This window comes from Neofelis nebulosa, chromosome 16 (assembly GCF_028018385.1).
Source record: "Neofelis nebulosa isolate mNeoNeb1 chromosome 16, mNeoNeb1.pri, whole genome shotgun sequence".
Taxonomy (NCBI): domain Eukaryota; kingdom Metazoa; phylum Chordata; class Mammalia; order Carnivora; family Felidae; genus Neofelis; species Neofelis nebulosa.
Genome location: NC_080797.1, coordinates 20251759 through 20272353, shown reverse-complemented (window position 1 = coordinate 20272353; position 20595 = coordinate 20251759). Strand labels below are relative to the sequence as shown.

Sequence of the window (20595 nt, the reverse complement as noted above, 5' to 3'; positions counted from 1 at the left end):
TCTGTTGACTCCGGGCGTTCCGATCAGTGGTGCAGAGCATTTATTTCTGAAATCTGAATAGCATGAGTGAGACGCCTTTTTAAAACCAGCACTGGGTGCCAAGTCACAGCCTGACACTGCACAGCTCATCAAGTGGGGCGAAGGCAGGGGCGGAAGGCAGCGAGAGTAGAGTGCCTCGGGCCCGGCTTTGATCTTTCCCCGGGGGTGTACCCCCGAAACATTCGCAGGCTGACTGCTCGGGCAAAACTGGATCCATTTGGTGTGTCCTATTTTGGTTCTTCTTCTGGTGCCGACTGGTGCGCCAGTGCCCTGGGAACTGGTCCATCCCGAAAACAGAGAGCCCGCTGTGAATGCTTGGAACCGTGGGCTTTCAAAGACGCAACCTGGTTTCGTGGGAAAAGCCAGGCATAAGAGCCAGGAGATTGGGGCTCACCCCGTCGTCACTCCTCGCTCCCCGTGTGATCTCGGACAGCTTCCTTGGGCTCTCTCTCCCTGCCTCAGCTTCCTCATCTCGGAAATGGGGCTAAATGTTAGCACCTCCCTCGTGAGACAGTCAGGACAACTATGTGAGGTTACTGGGCAACTCCCAGCACCGAAGTGCCACTGGCTGCTTGTGAGCTATTTTTCTCCTTCTCTTTGGGCCTCTCCTTGAGCCACTCAGAATGAGCTGCACTAGTCCAGCTCGCCTGGCCCACCGGGCCCTCGGAGCTTCTGATCTGTGCAGAAACCGGATATCATGACAAACTCACTTGCCGTTCGAGATGACTCAGTGACAGAATTTCTGGCAGCCGGACAGCCTTCTCCATGGAGGGCTGGGAGGCTTCCCGAGAATGACTCACAGACAGAACCTGGAGGCTCGGGCGAGCCACGTGACTGCACCTGCCTCATGACTTGGGAGCGCCTCTTCCTGATGGAGGCTGGAATCCCTCTGGGGACTCCTAGGGTCCGCTCTCTATTCCTTTCCAGATGGGAAAAGGACAAAAGCACTCTCTCCACCCCCTCCCCGAACAGCCTGCCTTTTTCTTGGGGTGAGAGGAAGGGAGGAGGGGAGGGCGCATGGGGAGCCGGTGTAGGGAGAGAAAAGGAAGAAAAAGTAACGCAGGAAGTAACGTCTCACGGGCTGTTGCAAGGCCCCCAGAGCGGCTGCGCTCCCTGGGGCACTGGCCAGTGCTTCCCTCCGCACACCTGCTGCCTACCCAGTGGGTGCAGCCCAACCCCGATCCCCAAGGCCGACAGTCCTGCATCATGGGACCAGAAGAAGCCAGCCTCCCTGTTTCCAGCGAGAGACCACAGCCCATGTGGTCTTCATAGAGCAGGGAGGAAGCCCCTCCCACCGAGAGTGGTCGCTGGAAACGAGCTCAGGCCAGTTCTGCACAGGTGAGGAAACTGAGGCCCGCTGTGGCTCAGCAGAACCCAGGCACGGTGGGAACCCCGCACTCCCAGGCCTCCTTCTGGCCCAGACCACTGAGCCACACTGCCCGCCTGGGTTCCAGGGCTTTGGGGTTGTCTACGCAGGTGGCTTCAAGCCCTCCAGCCCTGCCTCTTACCGGCTGTGACCTTTGGAAAGTTCCTTAGTCTTCCTTTGCGTCTGTCTCATCACCTATAAATGGGGTAAAAGCGCTTTCCTCTGAGGTGTGCCAAGAACCCCGCGCACAGAGCAAGCACGAAATAAATGTGAGCTCCATCGTCCTTTTCCTTCCCTGTCCTGTCTGCGTTTCTCCCCTTCCCCAGAGCCACTTAAAGCTCAGTAACACCCGTGCCCCTGCTCCCACTCATCCTCCTGCACAGCAATGCCCCCGCATGTGACAGGGAGCCCCTCGGCGATGGGGAGGCAGGGGCTGGAAATATGGGAGGAAACGCCCTCTGATTCTTAAGGAAAACCCAGGCTTCATTCCCTAGGGGAAGCGAGAAAGGGCCCGCGGTACCCTCCACCCCCAGCCCACTCCATCCAGAGCTTCTGATGTACTATAGTGTGAAAAATTAATGTTTCTGGTTTCCCAAGTTTTGTTTCTTGCTTTTTACCTTCCAAATCAGGCATAGCTTACAGGAACCAAAGCAATCCTGACGAGCAAGGAGGAGCAAGGGAAGGAATCGGAGAACAAGCAAAGCAGAAGTGACAAGGTGATGTTCTGTGCTCGACAGCTGTCCCAGGGGTGGGGGGGTGGGCGAGGGCGAGCCTGGCCGCTGTGGCCCCTTAGTGCTGGGGACGATGGCCAGCCATCAGGTTGACCAAACGGGAGGGGCTATGTGGGTACCAGCAGCGGGGGGCGGCACCCAGCGGCTGACAGTCCCAGGGTTCAGGGCTGCTGTCTGTTCAGGCCTGAGCGTTTGCAGACCTCACCCCCAGCGGCGTGGAGTGTCACCTTGCCCTCAGTGATTCCGTATGTCAGGGAAGCCAGACCAGAAAACGTAGGAGGAAATGCCCTCTGGATGCTGAGGATTGTCCCGTAAGACTATATTCTATGGGGGCGCCTGGGTGGCTCAGTCAGTTAAGCATCTGCCTTTGGCTCCAGTCATGATCTTCCAGCCCGTGAGTTCAAGCCCCGCATCGGGCTCTGTGCTGAGAGCTTGGAACCTGCTTGGGATTCTCTCTCTGCTCTCTCTGCCCCTACTCTGCGTGTGCTCTCTTTCTTTCAAAATTAATAAATAACCTTGAAGAAGAAGAAGAAGAAGAAGAAGGAGGAGAAGGAGGAGAAGGAGGAGAAGGAGGAGAAGGAGGAGAAGGAGGAGAAGGAGGAGAAGGAGGAGAAGGAGGAGAAGAAGGAGAAGAAGGAGAAGAAGGAGAAGATATTAGAACTTTTATTGGCGGGCGGTTTCTGTGAGGCTGGACTTAGGCTGGTTTATTAAGAGTTCTGTTTTGTTCGTGTTTGTTTTCACCAAACGCACACCGTTCTCCCTCCTGCACGAGCTCTTTGGCGTCCAAAGGGGGAAGCTGATTCTGGCTTTTCTTACTTCTCCACCCCCCCCCCACCTCACCCCACCCTCCCCACCACTGCCTAGGGAGGACCCTGAACTTTGGCTTAAGAGTTCAGAGTATGCGTTCTGGGGACAAACCCAGAACCCTGGCCGGGCACCGCTTAGGTGATAGTCTCAGGCAAGGTACTGAACCTCTTCACGGCACTGCCCGTCACCTGCCCCCAGAGCCAAAATCACCAAGGACTCCCCTACCCCCTGTAGCTAGGACTTGAACATATGGGCAGTCCTGGTCAGTGAGAGGCAAGGGAATCCACTGAGGTCTCTGGGAAATATTGCCTCGCCTTACTTTTTTTTTTTTTTTAATTTTTTTACATCTATTTTTGAGAGACAGAGAGAGACAGAGCACGAGCAAGGGAGGGGCAGAGAGAGAGGGAGATGCAGAATCCGAAGCAGGCTCCAGGCTCCGAGCTGTCAGGGCAGAGCCCGACGCGGGGCTCGAACTCACAAACCACGAGATCGTGACCTAAGCCGCAGTCGGAGGCTCAACCGACTGAGCCACCCAGGAGCCCCAGCCTCACCTTACTTTTTTAAGGGAGAAATGGAGGAGGAGGAGAAGGAAGAAAGAGCAAGAGGGAGAGGAGATGGAAACCCTTGCCTGTTACTCCTTGCTGCCTTTGAACACAGATGGGTGAGGAGGTGAGGCCTGGGCCTCTGCCACCATCTCGTGATAAAATGGAAAAGCCGAGAAAACCTCAAGAGGCTGCCTGGCCAGAGCGCGGGCGTCACTGTGTTGATGTGCCCCCAGATCCCACACCAGATTCCTGTGATTTCAGTCACTCGCAGCTGGGTGCTGTTCTGTGTGGCCGGATGCATGGCATGCACACCCTTCCCAAGCCCTCATGTGCACAGCCACAGGGTAGAGAGGAACAGTACCAGCCCCGGGACGGCATAGCTCATGTAAAGTGTGCGGCAATGTGCACTGCACGAAGGATGTCCCCAGAAGGCACTCCCTCTTCTAAGCCCAGGCGTCCAGCCCCCCCACCCCCAACATTTCTGGAAGGCTCCCTGAAGCCCAGCCAGGTTGCCAAGGCAGCCACCCCGGGGCCAGGATTCAGAGGGAGGCTCACTGGCCCAGAACACCATGCGGGGGGAGCTCCTGCCCAGTGACCCAGGGAGGTGGGGGAACAAAGCATGAGGTCTTGGGAAGGGAGAGAAAATGTCAGGGAAGTGAGCCAGAGGGCTGCGAACATCTGACCCCTCCAGAAAGTGCTGCTGAGGCGAAATGCCAGTCGGGCTTCGCTTTCAGCCCCTGATTGCATTAATAAGATAATGATGAGTCATTTTGCTCTGCATCCAAAGAGTGAAGCAAATTACCTGTGTCTATATTGCTTAATGACGGCGGCACTAACAGGACCTTTGCAGCCCGCTGGACCGAAGTTGACCTATTGCAGGAGGCACGCTCGTGCCCATGGGTTTGCCACTTGACTGAAGCCATCCATCAGGCGGGGAGTGCACCCCTACCACGCGCTCCCCATTAGCCCCTGTCCTCCACCACACTGCCCCCACCTCCCTAACGGGCTCTGGCTTTCTTAACCTGGTGATCCCACTACCATTAGCTATTTCCCGGACGCGAACCACTGGGCCCCCGTTAGCCAACGTTCAGGCATCACCTTCAGGTGGGAAGTTTCCACTTTGGCTGCATTTCCCCAGACAAGCGTTCATCCAAGCCAGAGTCCTGGACCCCCTCTCCCCACCGGCAGGAAATGCCCTTGCCTCCTGTGGCCTTCGGAGCAGAAGGTGATGAAAGAGATCGGGACACAGCCAACCACGAGAGTCTTCCAAAGGCCAGAGAGGCTCTTCCGGGTTTTTTCATCATTTCAGGGTCCATAGACTTTTTTTGTTTCATTTCCTTTAATTAAGATATTATTTCCATACAGTGGAGTTGACCCTTTTAGAAAGTGGAATGCTCTGGGAGTTGTAACAAATGCATACACTGACAGCACTATTGCATACAAGATGCAGAACAGCTCCATCGCCCCAGAAAGTTCCTTCGTGCCCTCTGCGGTCAACTTTTTCTCCCTCTCCCAACCTCTGGACACCACTGACCAGTTGTTGTTAAAGTTTTTGTTTTTTTTTAAGTTTGTTTATTTGAGAGAGGCAGAGGGAGCATGAGAGAGAACAGGGGAGGGACAGAGAGAGAGGGCGAGAGAGAATCCCAAGCAGGCTCCGCACTGTCAATGCAGAGCCTGATGCGAGGCTCAGTCTCATGAACCGTAAGATCATGACCTGAGCCAAAATCAAGAGTTGGATGCTTAACAGACTGAGCCACCCAGGTGCCCCAACCTGGTTCTTTTTCCCCCAATGGTTTGGTCTTTTCCAACAGGTCACATTCACTGAGTAGTGCTGAATCTAGTTTCCTTTGCTTAGTAAACTGTATTTCAGATGCATCCATGGGGCTATATGTACAATAATTGACTCTCTTTTACTGCCCAGTAGCTTCCACTGTGTGGGTGGAGCAGGGGTGGCTTGTAGGGTCCATAGGTGTTGAATGGGCACTTACCTACCCTGAGCCAAACACCTGACATCTGTTATTTCACTTAATCCTCAGGAAAAAACCAAAGGCAGGCACCACGATCTCCATTTAGAGATGAGAACATAGGACCACAGGGCTAGAAAGAGGTGAGGGTAGTCTGGATACCATAGATGGGGCTGTCCGAGCCACCTTCTGTCCATTTCTCGAATGAGCAATTCTGGAGTCCCTCCTGGAGGTGGGGCGGTGTACGGGGTGCGGGGGTGCAATGCAGAACCACACACGGTCCTGCGCCCGGGGACTTAGTGTCCAGGATCGCCCTTCTGCCTGCCTTGCGGGGCGAGTGCTTCCAACTCTTACACCTGATGCCTCAATGCCCCATTTCGTGGGTGCGTGGCCCTGGAAGAATGGCCCTCCAGGATGCGTAGGGAGAAAAGATTCATCCATGAGACGCTGGGGAACCACTAGCAGGAAGCAGAAAGAAGAGGCCATCAGAGATGTGTTTTCCTGGCACGTTTGTGCTCTTGAAACAATGAAATTGCAGGTTTCACTAGACAGACATGGCAGCCAGTGCCTGCGAGTAAATATAGTTATCCCCACGGCTTGCCGCCCTCCGATGCCCACTCTCCATCGTTTGTACTTAGGCGGGAAAAACAGAGAAAGGAAGGGAGGGGTGGGGCGTTGGGGAGGGGGCTGCAGTCCCAGCTCCACTGACTAGGATTTGCTGCCACCCCCTCCCTGTTACCTTCCATACCCCCGTCCTCACCCCTGCTCCAGGCAGCACTGCCCTGAGCCTGCTATCCCAACTCCCAGGCTCCCATTATCAGCCACAAATATACCCAGGGAAATCCCAGGGCAACACACCGTATAAGCAACTATTTGCCAGTTTCTATATCCCCAGGGGGACACGCAAGAGTGGCCCAAGGCCCTGAGGCTCTGCTTAGGGACTTGGGCTCTTGGGGTCTGCCTAGCTTTCTCTGAGCAATGACTACCCTCTCCACACTATGCTTCTTGGCCTGAGCCATCAGAGTGGACCCCAAAATGGAGAATTCGGGGCTACAGGTCTCCAGATCATTTCCTCCTGGGATCCCAGGCAGCAGGTTCACCGGACTTCACTCCACAGGAAAGCGCCCTTAGACATATTCGTTCTCTCCACCTCTAGCATAGACCTAGTTGAATAAAAATCATCAGAGCAATATTTAATGACAGATGGGAGGGAGGAAAGGAGAAGGGAATTGAGGGAGGGAGGGAGGGAAAGAAGGTTGCAGAAAGCCAGTCTCAGTTTCTTATTTAGCCAAGAAAAATGTGCATCGCTCCAACGTGTTGAAGAGTGGAAATATTGGAATCGAACACTAGGTTGGATCCCTATTCTACACTTGTGAGCTTCACTGTACTTTTCTGAGACCTGGTTTCCTCTCTCCAGATCTTGGAGGAGGGTGGCAGGAGATCATTTAAAAGACAGCCAGCATATGGCCCACAAGAACAGCCCATTCATAAGTGTCGGTGACTACTACCGCTTTGGGTTTCCAGAAAGCTCTTCTGAGCGGGCCTTGGTGCAAGCCGGCCTGCACACAGCGTGTGCCTCCAGAACATGTGTTTCCAACATTTCTCCCGGAACCGGGCCTTGTGTGTCTATATTCAGTGTCTGCCCTGCTTGTGAGCGGGAGGCCAGGGTGGATGGGAGTGTGCGGGGTTTGTGAGAGCCCATGGTCCCCCCCGGGGCCGGCGCTCGAGGAGGGTAGAGAAGGACTTTATTAAAATGGATGTCAGAGCCCTGGTCAGGCCTCATCCAGCAGCTAACGCTAAATTATTAAACACTGGCAAGGACGCCGGGGGCTTTCCCACTTGCTGACAGATGGCTTTCCACCGAATCTCTGTGCATCTTCTTGATGTAATATCAACAGGGGGTTGAGCACAGCCCGGGGGAGGCAGCACTGGAGAGAAAACCCCACTGCAGACCCCCACGTTCGTGGAGGAACCCTCCCAAGATGGAGGTGGTCTGCCTTGTCCCTTCAAACACCTATCCTGATGCACCCACCTGGGTCTGAGCTCCAATTTCCCCCTCGCCCGGGGGCTCCCTGAGTCCAACAGCGCCACCAGACCTGCTCACAGCATCAACTGTAATAATTAATGTTGCATGAGGGCCTACTCTGTGCTCGGGATTTCACATGCATTGCTTTATTTAATCTTCCCACTGGTCCTCGGCGAGGCCGATGCCATTAATATCCTTTTATAAATGAGCAAACGAGACTCAGAGCGGTTAACGGCGCCGTGTTGAACACTTGCTATGTGACAGAGCCAGGGCGGAGATCTTGTCCTCTGACGTCAACAGCCCTGCTTTTAGCCTCCTGGATCACGGTCCGCAGGCTCCGGAGGCCCACGCTGGCTCCCCTTGGCCTGCCCCGCCCCCAGATTTCCAGGCTCGTTAGCATGCAGGGACTCACCCGTGGGGACTCAAAATGCCATGGCCCTCCCTGGAGACCCAAGAGAAGGACACAGAGGTGGGAAAGAAAACTAGCCCTCCCGTCTAGACGGCGCCCCCTCAGGAAGGCGGGACCCCAAGAATGGAAAAGGTCTGTTGCCAGAACCCAAGACATGCGCCCTCTGCCCCTGTGCCCTGGTCTCCTGAAGTGGTGCCCAGCCCGCCCCTTGTCATTACTATTTACTGTAATCACTGCATTTTATTGAGCAGTTACTCTCTGGCAGACATTAGGGTAAAGTTATTTAAGTCACTTCTCTAAGATTTGTCATAAGGAATATAGGGCCAGTGAAGCGATCTGAATATGGCCGATTTTTAGGCCCCTCTGACTCAGGGGCTTGTGCAGAGCCAGGATTTTATCGACTTTGCAACTGAACAGAACCATCTAAGGATGGAAATCCCGGGCAGCGGCCGATTCCCACTCTTCCTAGAGCCCCCAAGCACCCGTGTCTCGGGAAGAATGGCGTGTGTCCAGGATCCCCAGCCTGACAAGACCCCCCACCCTGGAAGGAGGCGTGTGCCGTGTGCTCAACAGTCTCCCCGGGATGTCTTGCTCCAGCCACAAGGTCTCAGGAGGGTCCTTGCACTGAATCCGGTTTCTTGGTGAGGACAAGGCCACCCCCCAGGGTACCTGCCAGATGACGCTGTGCCCGCCCTGGCCTGGCTCCCCAGGGCCTGCTCGTGAAGATCCATCCCTCCATGGAACTTTCCGGCTCTAGAGAACCCCGGCCCAGAATCCTTGCGAACTTGCACGTGCTCCCCTCCGTCTGGTCCTCTCAGTGGGCGCTCACATCCCATCTGAGCAGAACACATCTAAGCCAGGCCTTTGCCCCTGGCAAGGAGGGTGAGACTTTCTGGAAGCTTCACCCTCCAGCTTCTTCCTTTCCTCTCCTCACACCTGCTCACGGTCACTCCCGGAAGGAATTATTTTTAACAGGTACACCCTGCCCTTCCAAACCCCCGAGGGGGAGAAACCCGTAAGGCAGCTGTTTATTAACGGTACTCAGTGTCATTAACAGCCAGGCATGTGGTAAAATATAGATTAAAGCGGGGAAGGCAGGAATCACGCTGCCATTTGTCCTGTTCCGAATGTCATTATGCGTTCCATCGCGGCGTATTACCGAGATGATTAGTGGCATCAAATGACTTCTGAAAAATGATTATGTGCCATTAAAAGCATTAGTCTGTCTGAAACCAGCACAAACAAATGGCCGTGCAAGAATGAGTCATTAGCTGGGGAGGCTGGGTGATGTGACAGAGAGCTGCCCGTGCGCCAGGCAATTAGCACTGCCAACAGGTTGGGGAGGCAAGGCCGCCGAGCCTGGAGCCCACGCCCGGCTGTGGGAGCCTCGGGCCCCGAGGACAGCAGGGCGCCTGTGGGAGGCCAGCATCTCCTGGGGAAGCCTGGGCAGCTGGGTTTGCTTAGAAGGGCCTGCCTTCCCCACGGCTGCAGTAGAAATGCCACAGCCAGGCCCGGGATGATGGCGAAGCGCGGCTGATGGTCTCCGAGGCTGCAGGAGGCCAGACAGAGAGGCGGGAGCGACACAGTCACAGAGGTGTGAGCGTGTGGGTGAAACTCCACAGCAGAGGCCTCCCCGGGGGGAGTCTTTTAATTGACACCAGCAAAAAAAAAAAAAAAAAAAGGCTCATGGAATCACCGTGTAATTTACAACGACAAGAACATATAGAGAAGCTATAATTTGAGAGATTAAAAAGCATTTCTTGAACATATACCAATAAAATGGCTTTGATGTGACAGCAAAAGAAAGAAAGAACAAGTGAAAAGGGGTGGTCTTTATCTGTTTTTCCAGAAGAGCCCAGCCCCAACCAGTCCTTAGGGGGAGCCAATGGCATTCGTGTTGAGTTGCGCTTATCGGGGACAAAGACTTGGTTTTGAGGAGATGTCAGGTGCGGTTCCCCTGTCTCCCCGCCCCTTCCATCACGACAAGTGTCCAGGCCTGTTCTGTGGGGGTCGTATTCCTGGGGTGGCCACCTCAAAGCTGGCTGGGCACATTCTGGGCACCGCTAACTCACCTGGGTCCCTGCGGCTGCTGCATAATCCCACGCGGGCCTCCCTCCCCAGGGCTGTCACGGGGCCCTGGTGTGACCCCAGTTACAGGGATTCAAGTGTCCTCGGCTATTCCTGGTGGAGAAGTCTGGACACAGGGCCATGGTGCTGCCCTGTGGACTTTCATTTTCTCATTTTGAAGAGTCTGTAGAGATTGCCAGGGGCCAACGTCCAGCTGTGTAGGCTCCAGGCCTGTGGTTCTCCACCCAGCTTTGAGAATCTTCTGGGAAGCTTTTAAAAACCAGTGATGCCCGGGCCCTGCCCCTCCAGGGTGAAGAAACGATGATGTAGCCCACCCACTTCCTGTTACAGATAAAGAAACCGAGGCTCACAGAGGGACAGTGCCCAGCGCAGGGTCAGAGAGCTGCTCAGGGTAACAACCAGGCCAGGAGCCAAATGCCTCTGAAAAGCAGGCTCCCAACCGTCCTGCCTTTCCTCTCTCTTGAATCCCAAAAGCTGCTCTTACCTGCTACTCCAAGGCCGATTGCGGCAAAGCCCTGAACCCAGCGGCTGTCAATGCTGATTGACACCTGTCACAACCTTGCTTGCACCGCACACCTTTGAGGCCCAGCCCCTCGACAGCCTTCATCTGCCTTTGCTGCTGCCTTTCCATTTCCAGAGCCAGAAGCATCTACCACCTCAAAAAAATGGCCAATTTCCAAAAGCCCTTCACCTCTCTTCCCTCCAGGCCTCACTAGGGACGCGCAGCTCATTCTGGAGAAGCCCTCGTGCTGTGCTGTTTTTCATCTTTATCGAACTTGGCTTTGTGGTTCTTGTTGCCGGGGGAGGAGGGGCCTGTGCTGGCAGTTCGGAAGTGCTGAGCTCAAATTGTCTTTCCCGCTCCTTACCTTATTCTATTAGAAAAACATGAAACGTCTTTCCTCCACTTCTTTGTTTTCTTTTCTCTCTCTTTCTCGCTAAGACGGAGAGCAACGTGATATTTGATGACGGCTGTGTTTGTGTCTTGCTTACAACAGGTCGTGAATGTCTGTGAGGTTAGTCCGCTCAAGACCAAGCCCAGCGTCTACAGATTAAAAGCAGCCATTCGTCTCAGCCCTGCTTCTGGGGCTGTTTGCCCTCTATCGACCCCTTCCTGACACTCAGAGGAATTGGTAAGACTCCTAACGGCCTAGAAGCTCTTCAAGATGTCTCACATCAGTCTCTCCCACTGCTGCTCAGTCTTTCTGCATCACGCCAGTTCCCATCCTGTCTGCAGAGGTTAAAGACGCACAGGAAGGCCACAGGTAGTCTCTCTCTTCCAGCAACAGCCTGCCACAGGCAGCCTTGAACTTGGTTGGGACAACAATCTCAAGCCCTGCTGTACTGGGACGTGTTGAAATGGTACCTGAGATGCCCAGCAGGTTCAAAGCACTCCATACACATGTTGACATTCTCCCCTTGTTTATAGAACTTTCCTCGGGAACAGACGGAGAATGTGGGTGGACTCCGTTCAAAAGATCTGATTGAAGCACCTCTCCATTCAGGATCTGCAGTGGTTCGCAAAGTCTAGGGGATGCCAGAAGCACCTACTGAGTGGAGGGTCCTAGTTCCCAGCCACATGGGCCTTTCAACATGGGCAGCTTGATGCATCAAAGTGTGCAAAGAGGCCATAGAGTCTACAAATAAGACAGAAGTAATAATCTCTTGGAACCTGATCACAGAAGTGGCATCCCACCATATTAGAGGCAAGCAGTTGGGCCCACACTCAAGGCGGGGTGGCGGTGGGGGGATTCCACAGGGAACCGCAGGAGGCAGGGAACCTTGGACGCCATCTTGAGTCTGCCCTTCACAAGATTATTTATATCTGTGCTTCCAGGGAACAGCAGTGTGAGGCAGGGAAGGAGGAGAGCCAATTCAAGGATGTGCTCCGTGTTGAGCTGGGCCACAAGGACAGGCGCCCAGAGCTCAAGCTTACAGGGCTCAGGAGATTGTTTGTCCCAAGAAACACAAGGGAAAAGCATTGACCATTGGTTCCCGCCCCCCCGGCCTCAGCTCCTCCATGCTTCCAAGCTGTAGGTGTGTGATTCCTGAGCGGGCCCCTCTGACATCTCATATGGTGCCATCAGAAAGCCCAGAGCAGGATCAAGAGTGGCCTGGATGGGCCAGGGGCCAGGCACTGACAGGGCCAGCTAAGGGCCACACAGAACGGACAGCCACAGCAGTGGCTGAAGAAGGAGGGCCAGAGAGGAGCACAATGATGTGCATGGCGTGTCTGATACAAACCTCTCCCCGTAACATGTATGTCTACACAGGCCTCTGCCGGGGTGGGGGTTGGGGGGGAGGGGGTTGGACAGAAGCCACAGCATCACCATGAGTTCGAAGAGACCTAACACAATGGTGCCACATCCCAATTCAGTATTTTCTCCCACCCACAGAACGCTCTTCCACTGACCATTCTCCTCCTGGACCCTCGGCTTCACCTCAAAGTTGACCAACCCCCTGTGGGTTCTCTGTTCTCCTTTGCAACCCAGGCCTAACATGCAGGACCAGCCACAAAGCTTGGGAGCCCAGCGCAGAGTGAAAATGAGGGGCCCCTTCTGAGCACGAGGCCTGGTATGACTACCATGAAGCCAGCACTGCCTGCAGGTCTGCAACTTCAGGCCCTGCTCCAGTCCCTCTCCCTCTTGGTCCTGAAGCTCTCAGCATCCACGGCTGCCCCTTGCCTCTCAGCCTCCCCAGGTCCTGCTCAAAGACTCTTCTATGCATCTGTGCTCCTGGAAGAGGGAACTTCATCCATCCAGGATCTTGCAGATCGCCCATCCGTCTTACTGCAGACACTGCTTGCCACGACTGTCTTCCTGAAGCACTGGCCTAAGTCTTCCCTAGGAGGAGCAGAGGGGTGGATGCACAGAGTCAGAGTGTGCAGTGTGCAACCTGCATAGCTGTATGCAGCAGCCTCGAGTCAAAGGAGGACTTGCCCAGGAACCAAAATTAGGTGCCCAGGAAGGTCTTCAGACAGAGTTTATGTGCCCAGGACTAGTAACAAGAAGTGACCCTCAGATATCATATCACTTACTATACCCCAAGCCCTGGTTAAGTTTTTTGCACATATTAAATAATCGATTTCTTTCTCACAACTTTGAAAGAGTTACTTGTGTTATTCCCATTTTACAGAAGAGGCCCTGAGGCAGAGAAACCTGTCCAGGGCCACAGGGTCAGCAGAAGAGCTGTGATTTGAGCCCAGTCAGTCTGTCTCTCAAGTCCATTTCCATAACCACTACACCACGCTGAGAGTGACAGCTTCAGCTACCAGGGGATCAGGCAGGTGTAAAATTTTGAAAGCCTGACTGTGTTATGCATTGTTTGCAGTTTGAAGAGGAAGGTTTACATTTCATGTATTTATTTCCTTTACTTTTTGCTGAAATTCCTTTGGGAAATTCTAGCCTAGATCAAAAAAGGGGGGGAAAGGCAAAGGGAGATAGATAAGTAGGGTGGGGGGATATCTAGATGGATGGGTGAATGGATGGATAGATGGTGGGTAGATGGATGGATAGATGGGTGGATGGTGCATGGATGGTGAATGGGGTGGATGGGTGGGTGGATGGATGGGTGAGTGGATGGGTAGATGGTGGGTGGAGGGGTGAATGGTAGGTGGATGAATGGGTGAATTGAAGGGTAGATGGTGGGCAGATAGTGGGTGAGTGGGTGGGTGGATGGATAGGTGGGTGTGTAGTGGATGGGTGGGTGAATGGGTGCATGATGAGTGGGTAGATTGCAGGTGGGTAGATGGGTGAGTAAATGGATGGCTGGTGGGTGGGTGGATGGATGGATAGATAGGTGGATGGATGGTGGGTGGGTGGACAGATGGATAGATGAGTGGATGGATGGTGGGTAGGTGGGTGGATGGATGGATGGGTGGGTGGTGAATGAGTGAGTGAATGGGTGGATGGTGGGTGGGTAGATGGATGGATAGATGGGTGGAGGGATGGTGGGTGGGTGGATGGATGGATAGATGGGTGGATGGATGGGTGGGTGGGTGGTGGGTGGAGGGCTGAATGGTAGGTAAATGGATGGGTGAATTGAAGGGTGGAAGGTGGGCAGGTGGTGGGTGACTGGATGGTGGTTGAATGGGTGGTGGATGGGTAGGTGGGTGGGTGGATAGGTGGACAGAGATAGAGTGACATAAATGTCCAAAACTGAGGCTATAAAGAAAGGGAAAGGAATGGGGAAAGGGTGAACCCCTAGACCAAGCTTGGTGGTCACTATAGAGAATAAAAGATAGAAGGAGCCCCCCACTAAGGTCAGTCAAAATCCTATTTCATTTCCAAGGCCCAACAGAACTGTTGAGTGCCCAGGAGACCTCCCCCTTGAAACTGACATGGAATCTACCTAAACAGGAGAGTGGGAGGCTGTTTTTTTCCAGAAGAGAGTGTATGCCAGGCCTGGCACCCTCCTAAGAGGTCATCCTGACCCAATGAGAACAGCAGTGTTGCTGGGGGACAGCCAGCCTGTAAGGTCTCACTTCCAGAAGCAGCATCTGGCAGGTTGCCACGGGTTCAGGAGTCCTAGCTGACATGGAGTGGTTGCCTGGGGGACGTTGGAAGAGGCAGCCCTTCTGGCCAGCCTAGGTAAGCAAAGGAAAATTCTCTGGGGAGCCTAAGAGGAAAACCACCAGGCCATGTGGAGCGGGCCATACAGTCACTCATACTGCTGTTTCTTTTGTCTATTAAGGGGGTGCTCTGTCTCCACCAGCTTTCACCAGCTCAATGGCAAGGATAATGGGGTGAGGGGAGCCCTGTCTGATCCGGCAACTTGGGTTTGAGTCACTGGAGCCTGCATGGAGAACTCAGGTAAACGGAGAGTCACAGCATCATGAGCTTGGGTATGAGTGGGGAGGTCCGTGGCCAGCTATATCCTTGAGACAAGAAGGACAGCCACCTCCTCCTGCTTCTGGTGATCTCTTCGGTCATGTATCCTGTGGTTGATAAAGTCTACGGTCGTTTTCCCGGGCCATCATTTGTCATTTCCACCTGTGGTAAGTCACAATCTGTTTTTCTCCAATTGGTCAAGACTCAAAGCCCTCTCCCGACACACCCTACTGGCCCCTGACCCCACACTCTTTGCAGGATCACCCTTGCCACCCTTGCCCATCCCTCCTCAACTGGCCGAGGTGACTCTCCTGGCCTCCAGCTAGCTTCCCAGCAGCTACTTTGGACAAGTGCAAACCGAGGATGATGGGGACAAGGGGCATTGGGGTTCCTTTCCGTCTAGCATGCCAATAAGCTGTCTGATCAGTTTGGATGTGGTCACACTCAGCCTATAGTGGTGCAGGAGCAAGATGCACTCGGAAACACAGAGGAGAAAGTCCATCTCGGGTCAAAGCCAAGGAAAGCGAAAGCTAGGAATGCAGTTGCAGTTGGGGATAAAGCTGGGGGACGGGGAGCAATGTGTTCAGTACAGAGGCCCTCGTGGCCCCGTGCTCTGTGCGAGAGCAGTTCACCACTTACCACCTGACACAGTGTGGTCTTCCTCTTAGCAGACAGACCCATGTTCATGACAGCATCTGGGATTTCTTCAGGCCAAGCTATTGGGGGAAGGAGGGGGCCACATAGCTGGGGGACAAGCTGACAGGTGCAGCATGGAGGACGCTGTCCCCAGAGCCACAGGTTCACATCTGCCGGCAAAACGCAGCCTCCCCTGGACACAAGCAGACATGCCTGCGTTCCCGCCTCTCTCTGGCACCGCCCTGACCACCCCTTCTACGTACTGACAAGTCCAAATCTCGTCTCTGCGTCAATGTACTTCCCCAAGTACTGGATGCCAAGTCCACAGCTGTCCCCCATGCTGACTGCACTTTGGGTGGAATGTGCCTGCTAACATTTACGGGGGCTCTCAGTGCACTGGTCATGTGTGGCTTCACTCAGAGAAGTCTCCCCTCCTCCTCTCCTCTCTGGTTGCAGCCACAACAAGCCTTAGAGAACTCATGGTGCCTCTTGTCCCTCTCCCTACATTCCATGCCTGTGATGCCACCTGGCTGTTGTTGATGCATGACCAGGGCCATCTGTAACACCAGCAATAACCCAAACTCCATGCCTGCAACAGCTCCCGGTCACTGCACATCTCCTATGTGCCCAGACGTGGGCCGGATGCTTTCCATACCTTTCTTGGAAATTCTCACAGCATGGCCTGGAGTATGTAGTGTTTCCCATCTTACAGACAAGAAAACTAAGGCCTGGATGAAGGTCACACCGCTAGGAGACCAGACCACGGTAATTATTTTGCGGTCTGCTTAGTGACCTTTCCTATCGTCGGACGTGTTAAAGGATAGCTTTCCCTGAAAGGCAAGATCGTGACTCTCGTACTTGAACACGTGTTAAAGATTTTATTTGGTTTAATATTAGTGATGGAACCAGGCGGATATTACAGCTAATCCAAAGGAGAAGTCTAAAAGGCATAAATTTATACACAGGAAAGGAAAGTGGATGTGAATTTACAAAGGCTGCAACGGACGCGTTCCTTAAAGAAGAGGGAAATCAATTGAACCACTGGACAGAATTTATTTGCATGTCTATAGACAAGAGTTATTTTGCTTTGCTATCAGTTATCTACAACTTACAGAGCCATAAAACAGCTCAAAGACACCAAAAGGCTAGAATCCAATGGCCTGCAAGGGTGTGCTCTGAACTGCCTGGTTTTTCATCTGCGACACCCGGTGACCTTTTGGGCTCATTCCAAATTTCCTTACAGGGACAAGTACTCTAACCAGATCTAGACAATCTTAGTACCTCACTCTGCCTGATCATAGCAGCTGATATCAGGATTGGACAGTCAGAATCCTTCCTGGGGATGGACTGGTTCACGGGCTCAGAAAGGAAGATGATCTCAGCTGATCTGGTCGAGCTAAGGCTGCGGGCCATGAGGAGGAAAAGAATCTGGAAGAGGAACCCTGATTCCCAACTGGACTAAGCACCCGCCACATGCTGGGCACTGTTCCACACGCTTTCTATGTAGTGAGGAGAATTTAATAAACGTACGAGGAAGGTTCTATCGTCATTCCACTTCATGGATGAGGAGAAGTTCAGAGATGCTAAAGGCCTTGCCCCAAGTCATGTTGCTGGTAAGTGGCCATCAGGTGCAAACACTGGCAGATTCCTGAGTCATTGCTCCAAGCTCTGTGCTATCTTGCCTTACAAAGTAACCTGGAAAAGGGGCGCCAGGGTGGCTCAGTCGGTTAAGCAACCGACTTTGGCTCAGGTCATGATCTCACAGTTTGTGGGTTCGAGCTCTGCATGGGGCTCTATGCTGACAGCTCAGAGGCTGGAGCCTACTTTGGATTCTGTGTCTCCCTCTCTCTCTCTCTCTCTCTCTCTGTCCTTCTCCTGTTCAAGCTCTGTCTCTGTCTCTGAAAAATGAATAAATGTTAAAAAATAAAAAATAAAGTAACCTGGAAAGGAAAGCAGAGGTACACAATGACAGGTGATGACAGAGGACAAAATTACAGATGGGACAGAAGGCCTTCCAACCCCAAACATGCTGGAGACTTTAGGGGCTTCTAGAATACTCTGGAAGATTCTAGAGCCTTTCCTCTCTAGGATTCCTTGAGCAACCTCAGTATCCCTTCCAACCACCAAAGTCAATATTGCCACCCAGTTTTTGTTGAAACTCCTTCGAGTTGTACTTTTTTCCATGAACAGTCTTGACTTACCCAGCCATTAGGTGACAGAGCTGAGTTTCGAACCCTCACCTGCTTAAAATGTATAGCTGTGTCTCTACATTTCTTCGCCTGCAAATGGGACTATTATCATACTCATCCCGCTGGGTTATTGTCAGGATTAAGTACATCAATCCATGGAGAGCTCTGAAAAGAATGCCTGGCACCTAACGGCACTCAACACAAGTTAGTTTTATTATCAGCTCCATTTTGCAAATGGATGCACTGAGACAAAAGGTGTTATGAACTTGGCCTAAGGTCATGCAAAGGTCATGCACTTACCACCATTTTTTGACAAATGACAGAGCCACCAGCTGAACCCAGGCAGTGATCAGAGCCTGTGTGCTTCACCTGGACCCCGGAGAGGCCCTGGAGAAGTCATCTGGCCCTTCCTGCTGCCTTGAGCTGATCTGGTCCCTTCTGGTAGCATGGGCCAAAGCACCATGGCAGGAGGGCTCCTGAGCCTGAGCTGGCTCCTCTCCCAGCCCTCGTGCTAGAGCTGAAAGAACCACAGGCCACTGGGCCTTCCAGCACTGCAGCAGCCAGGTGGGCAGAGCAGAGGGGCATCAGCTCCCATCTGGGGTGTCTACAAATAGACCCACTCCCATCAGCCTACCCAGGTTCCCCAGAAGCACCTGTCCTGCTAAGGCTGCCTCCACCTCTTCTCCCTACTATTTCCACCGTATGGAAGCATAAATCCAGTTAATGTGTCCAAAAAAGAAAAATCAAAATGTCAGATCTGCAGAGATGGTTCAATTGAAGGAATATTGATTGTCACAGAGAATATTCTCACTTTATTCACCTACTTAGTCTGCTCCCCTAGGCACATATGAATTCATCAAATATTGTCACAGCACATAATAATGCTCATTCCCGACATTGTTGTGACTGCTCAGGCTTCGGTCCTGCTCACGATGCCTGTCCCAGTTGGTGTGATGGCAGGGGGTGGGAGGAGGGGCACAAGGGCAATGCCAAAGCGTCACGTCATGACATTTTCCCCCAGACAAGGTGCTTTCCCATATAGTGTCTGCTCTGATCTTCAACACAACCATGTGAGAAGGTCTTGAAGGATATAGGCATTCCCATTTTCCAGATGGGATCAAGATGTTTAAGCAACTCATCCAAGGCCCTGCTTCCAGCAAACTAGAATTTGAACCTTGGTTTTCAGACTCCAAATTCAGGGCCCCTTCCGCTCCACCCTGGACTTTGCTGAAGATGGCGGCCCTGTTCCAGCCAGAATTGGAGCTGGGTGGTGTTCTCTCAGCTTCTGCCCTGTTCAGTTGCCCCATGGATTATGCACCCATTGTTTGCTCATCCCTGGACATAGACTCGAGGATATGATCCCTGGCCTTCAGTGGATCTCCATATCAACATGGAGAAGTAGATAAAATGTCTGGAGGGGCGCCTGGGTGGCGCAGTCGGTTAAGCGTCCGACTTCAGCCAGGTCACGATCTCGCGGTCCGTGAGTTCGAGCCCCGCGTCAGGCTCTGGGCTGATGGCTCAGAGCCTGGAGCCTGTTTCCGCTTCTGTGTCTCCCTCTGTCTCTGCCCCTCCCCCGTTCATGCTCTGTCTCTCTCTGTCCCAAAAATAAATTAAAAACGTTGAAAAAAAAAAATTTAAAAAAAAAAAAAAAAAATGTCTGGAGACTAACATGTTGAAACTATCAGAACAATGGACACCACTATCCACCATGGAGACTTGAGCCCTGACTGTGGGAAGTGGTTTATCAAGGTGACACTGGCACAAAGCTAGGGCTAGAGAACCCTGGGAAAGTAACGCAAAACTCCTGAGGAGCATCTTGGCCCGTTGTGACCCAACTGCTGAAGAACTGACTGGAAAGAGGGGTCAGGTGGCCAAGCCCTGGAGTACACCTACCCATAAATTACAGGGTATCTCCAGACACCTTTGAGGAAAACACAGCCTTAGGGTATTTAGACCAGCATTTCCAAAAGTATGTCCCGAGGAACTGGCCTTCTGCAGCTCTGAAAAATTTTTGTTGTTGAATATGTTTGAGAAGTTCTGAGCTAATCAAAATTAAAGAGATTATTTAGATTTAAAGTTTGTCAAATCCTTTATCATTTCGATGACAGTGATAATGGTTGTGGTGATAATGATGGTGGTGGTGATGAGGAGGATGGTGATGATGGTGGTAGTGATACAATAATCGTCATCCATGGAGACTACAGCCCAATGCACCCAGCACCATACATGTACTAACACATTTCAGCCTCACGTTGGTGCTGTTGTTACCCCTGTGTTACAGCTGGGTAAACCAAGATGCAGAGAGTAAGTGACCTGCCCAGGGTCAAGAATTCTTGGGTGGTGGGACAAGATGAGAACACTGGAATGTTCTCCCAGTCCAGGTTGGGTGACATAACTAGAAGAGGTGTGTGTGGAATGCAATATTTCCCAAAGTTTGGTGGCTGTGAATCTACCCCTTTATTTCTTCCCAGAGCATCTGCTAGGACTCAGGCTCTATGGAACTTTTGAGAACTCTGGTTTAAACAGTTGCCCTGACCAGCTAGCTCCAGTATTTCTTGAGCCCCCTTCAATGTACACTTGGAAGCAAGTGCAGGTTGATAAGGTTTCTCAATAGCTACTCTTATTCTTGTTCCTGGACTGCAGCTGGACTACAGCTGGTCTGAATCCAAAAGTGGGGACTCCTGGAAAAATCCAGACATGCTAGCTGGGCTGAGCCCTTCTTCCTTGGCCACCTTGAAGCTGGTAGCTGAGAAAAGCAGATAGCCTTCACTGTCTGCTTCCTCACCACCACCCTTGGCTGAATACTTGTTCTGGAACTTCCCAACCACATGCAAAAAGGAACTTTCCAGGGGTTAGACTCAGCCCAGAGGAATAAAGATGCTAATCACTTTGGGCAGCTATCCCTCTCTCTCCACCTGGGTCTCAGCCACACCCACCCACAATTTCTGGCTTGATTTAACATCTTGGCT

At 52.7% G+C, this 20595-nt stretch overlaps 1 long non-coding RNA gene across 2 annotated transcripts; it reads left to right on the top strand.

Moving 5' to 3' along the window:
* The first annotated feature begins 2026 nt into the window (after positions 1 to 2026).
* On the top strand, positions 2027 to 13070 carry LOC131497398 (uncharacterized). Of its 2 annotated transcripts, none has more exons than XR_009254947.1 (3): positions 2027 to 2121; positions 10971 to 11105; positions 12465 to 13070. It is a non-coding gene; the product is annotated as an uncharacterized LOC131497398 (long non-coding RNA). The 2 variants fall into 2 exon arrangements; XR_009254948.1 differs by having other exon boundaries at positions 12369 to 13070.
* Positions 13071 to 20595: the final 7525 nt, after the last annotated feature.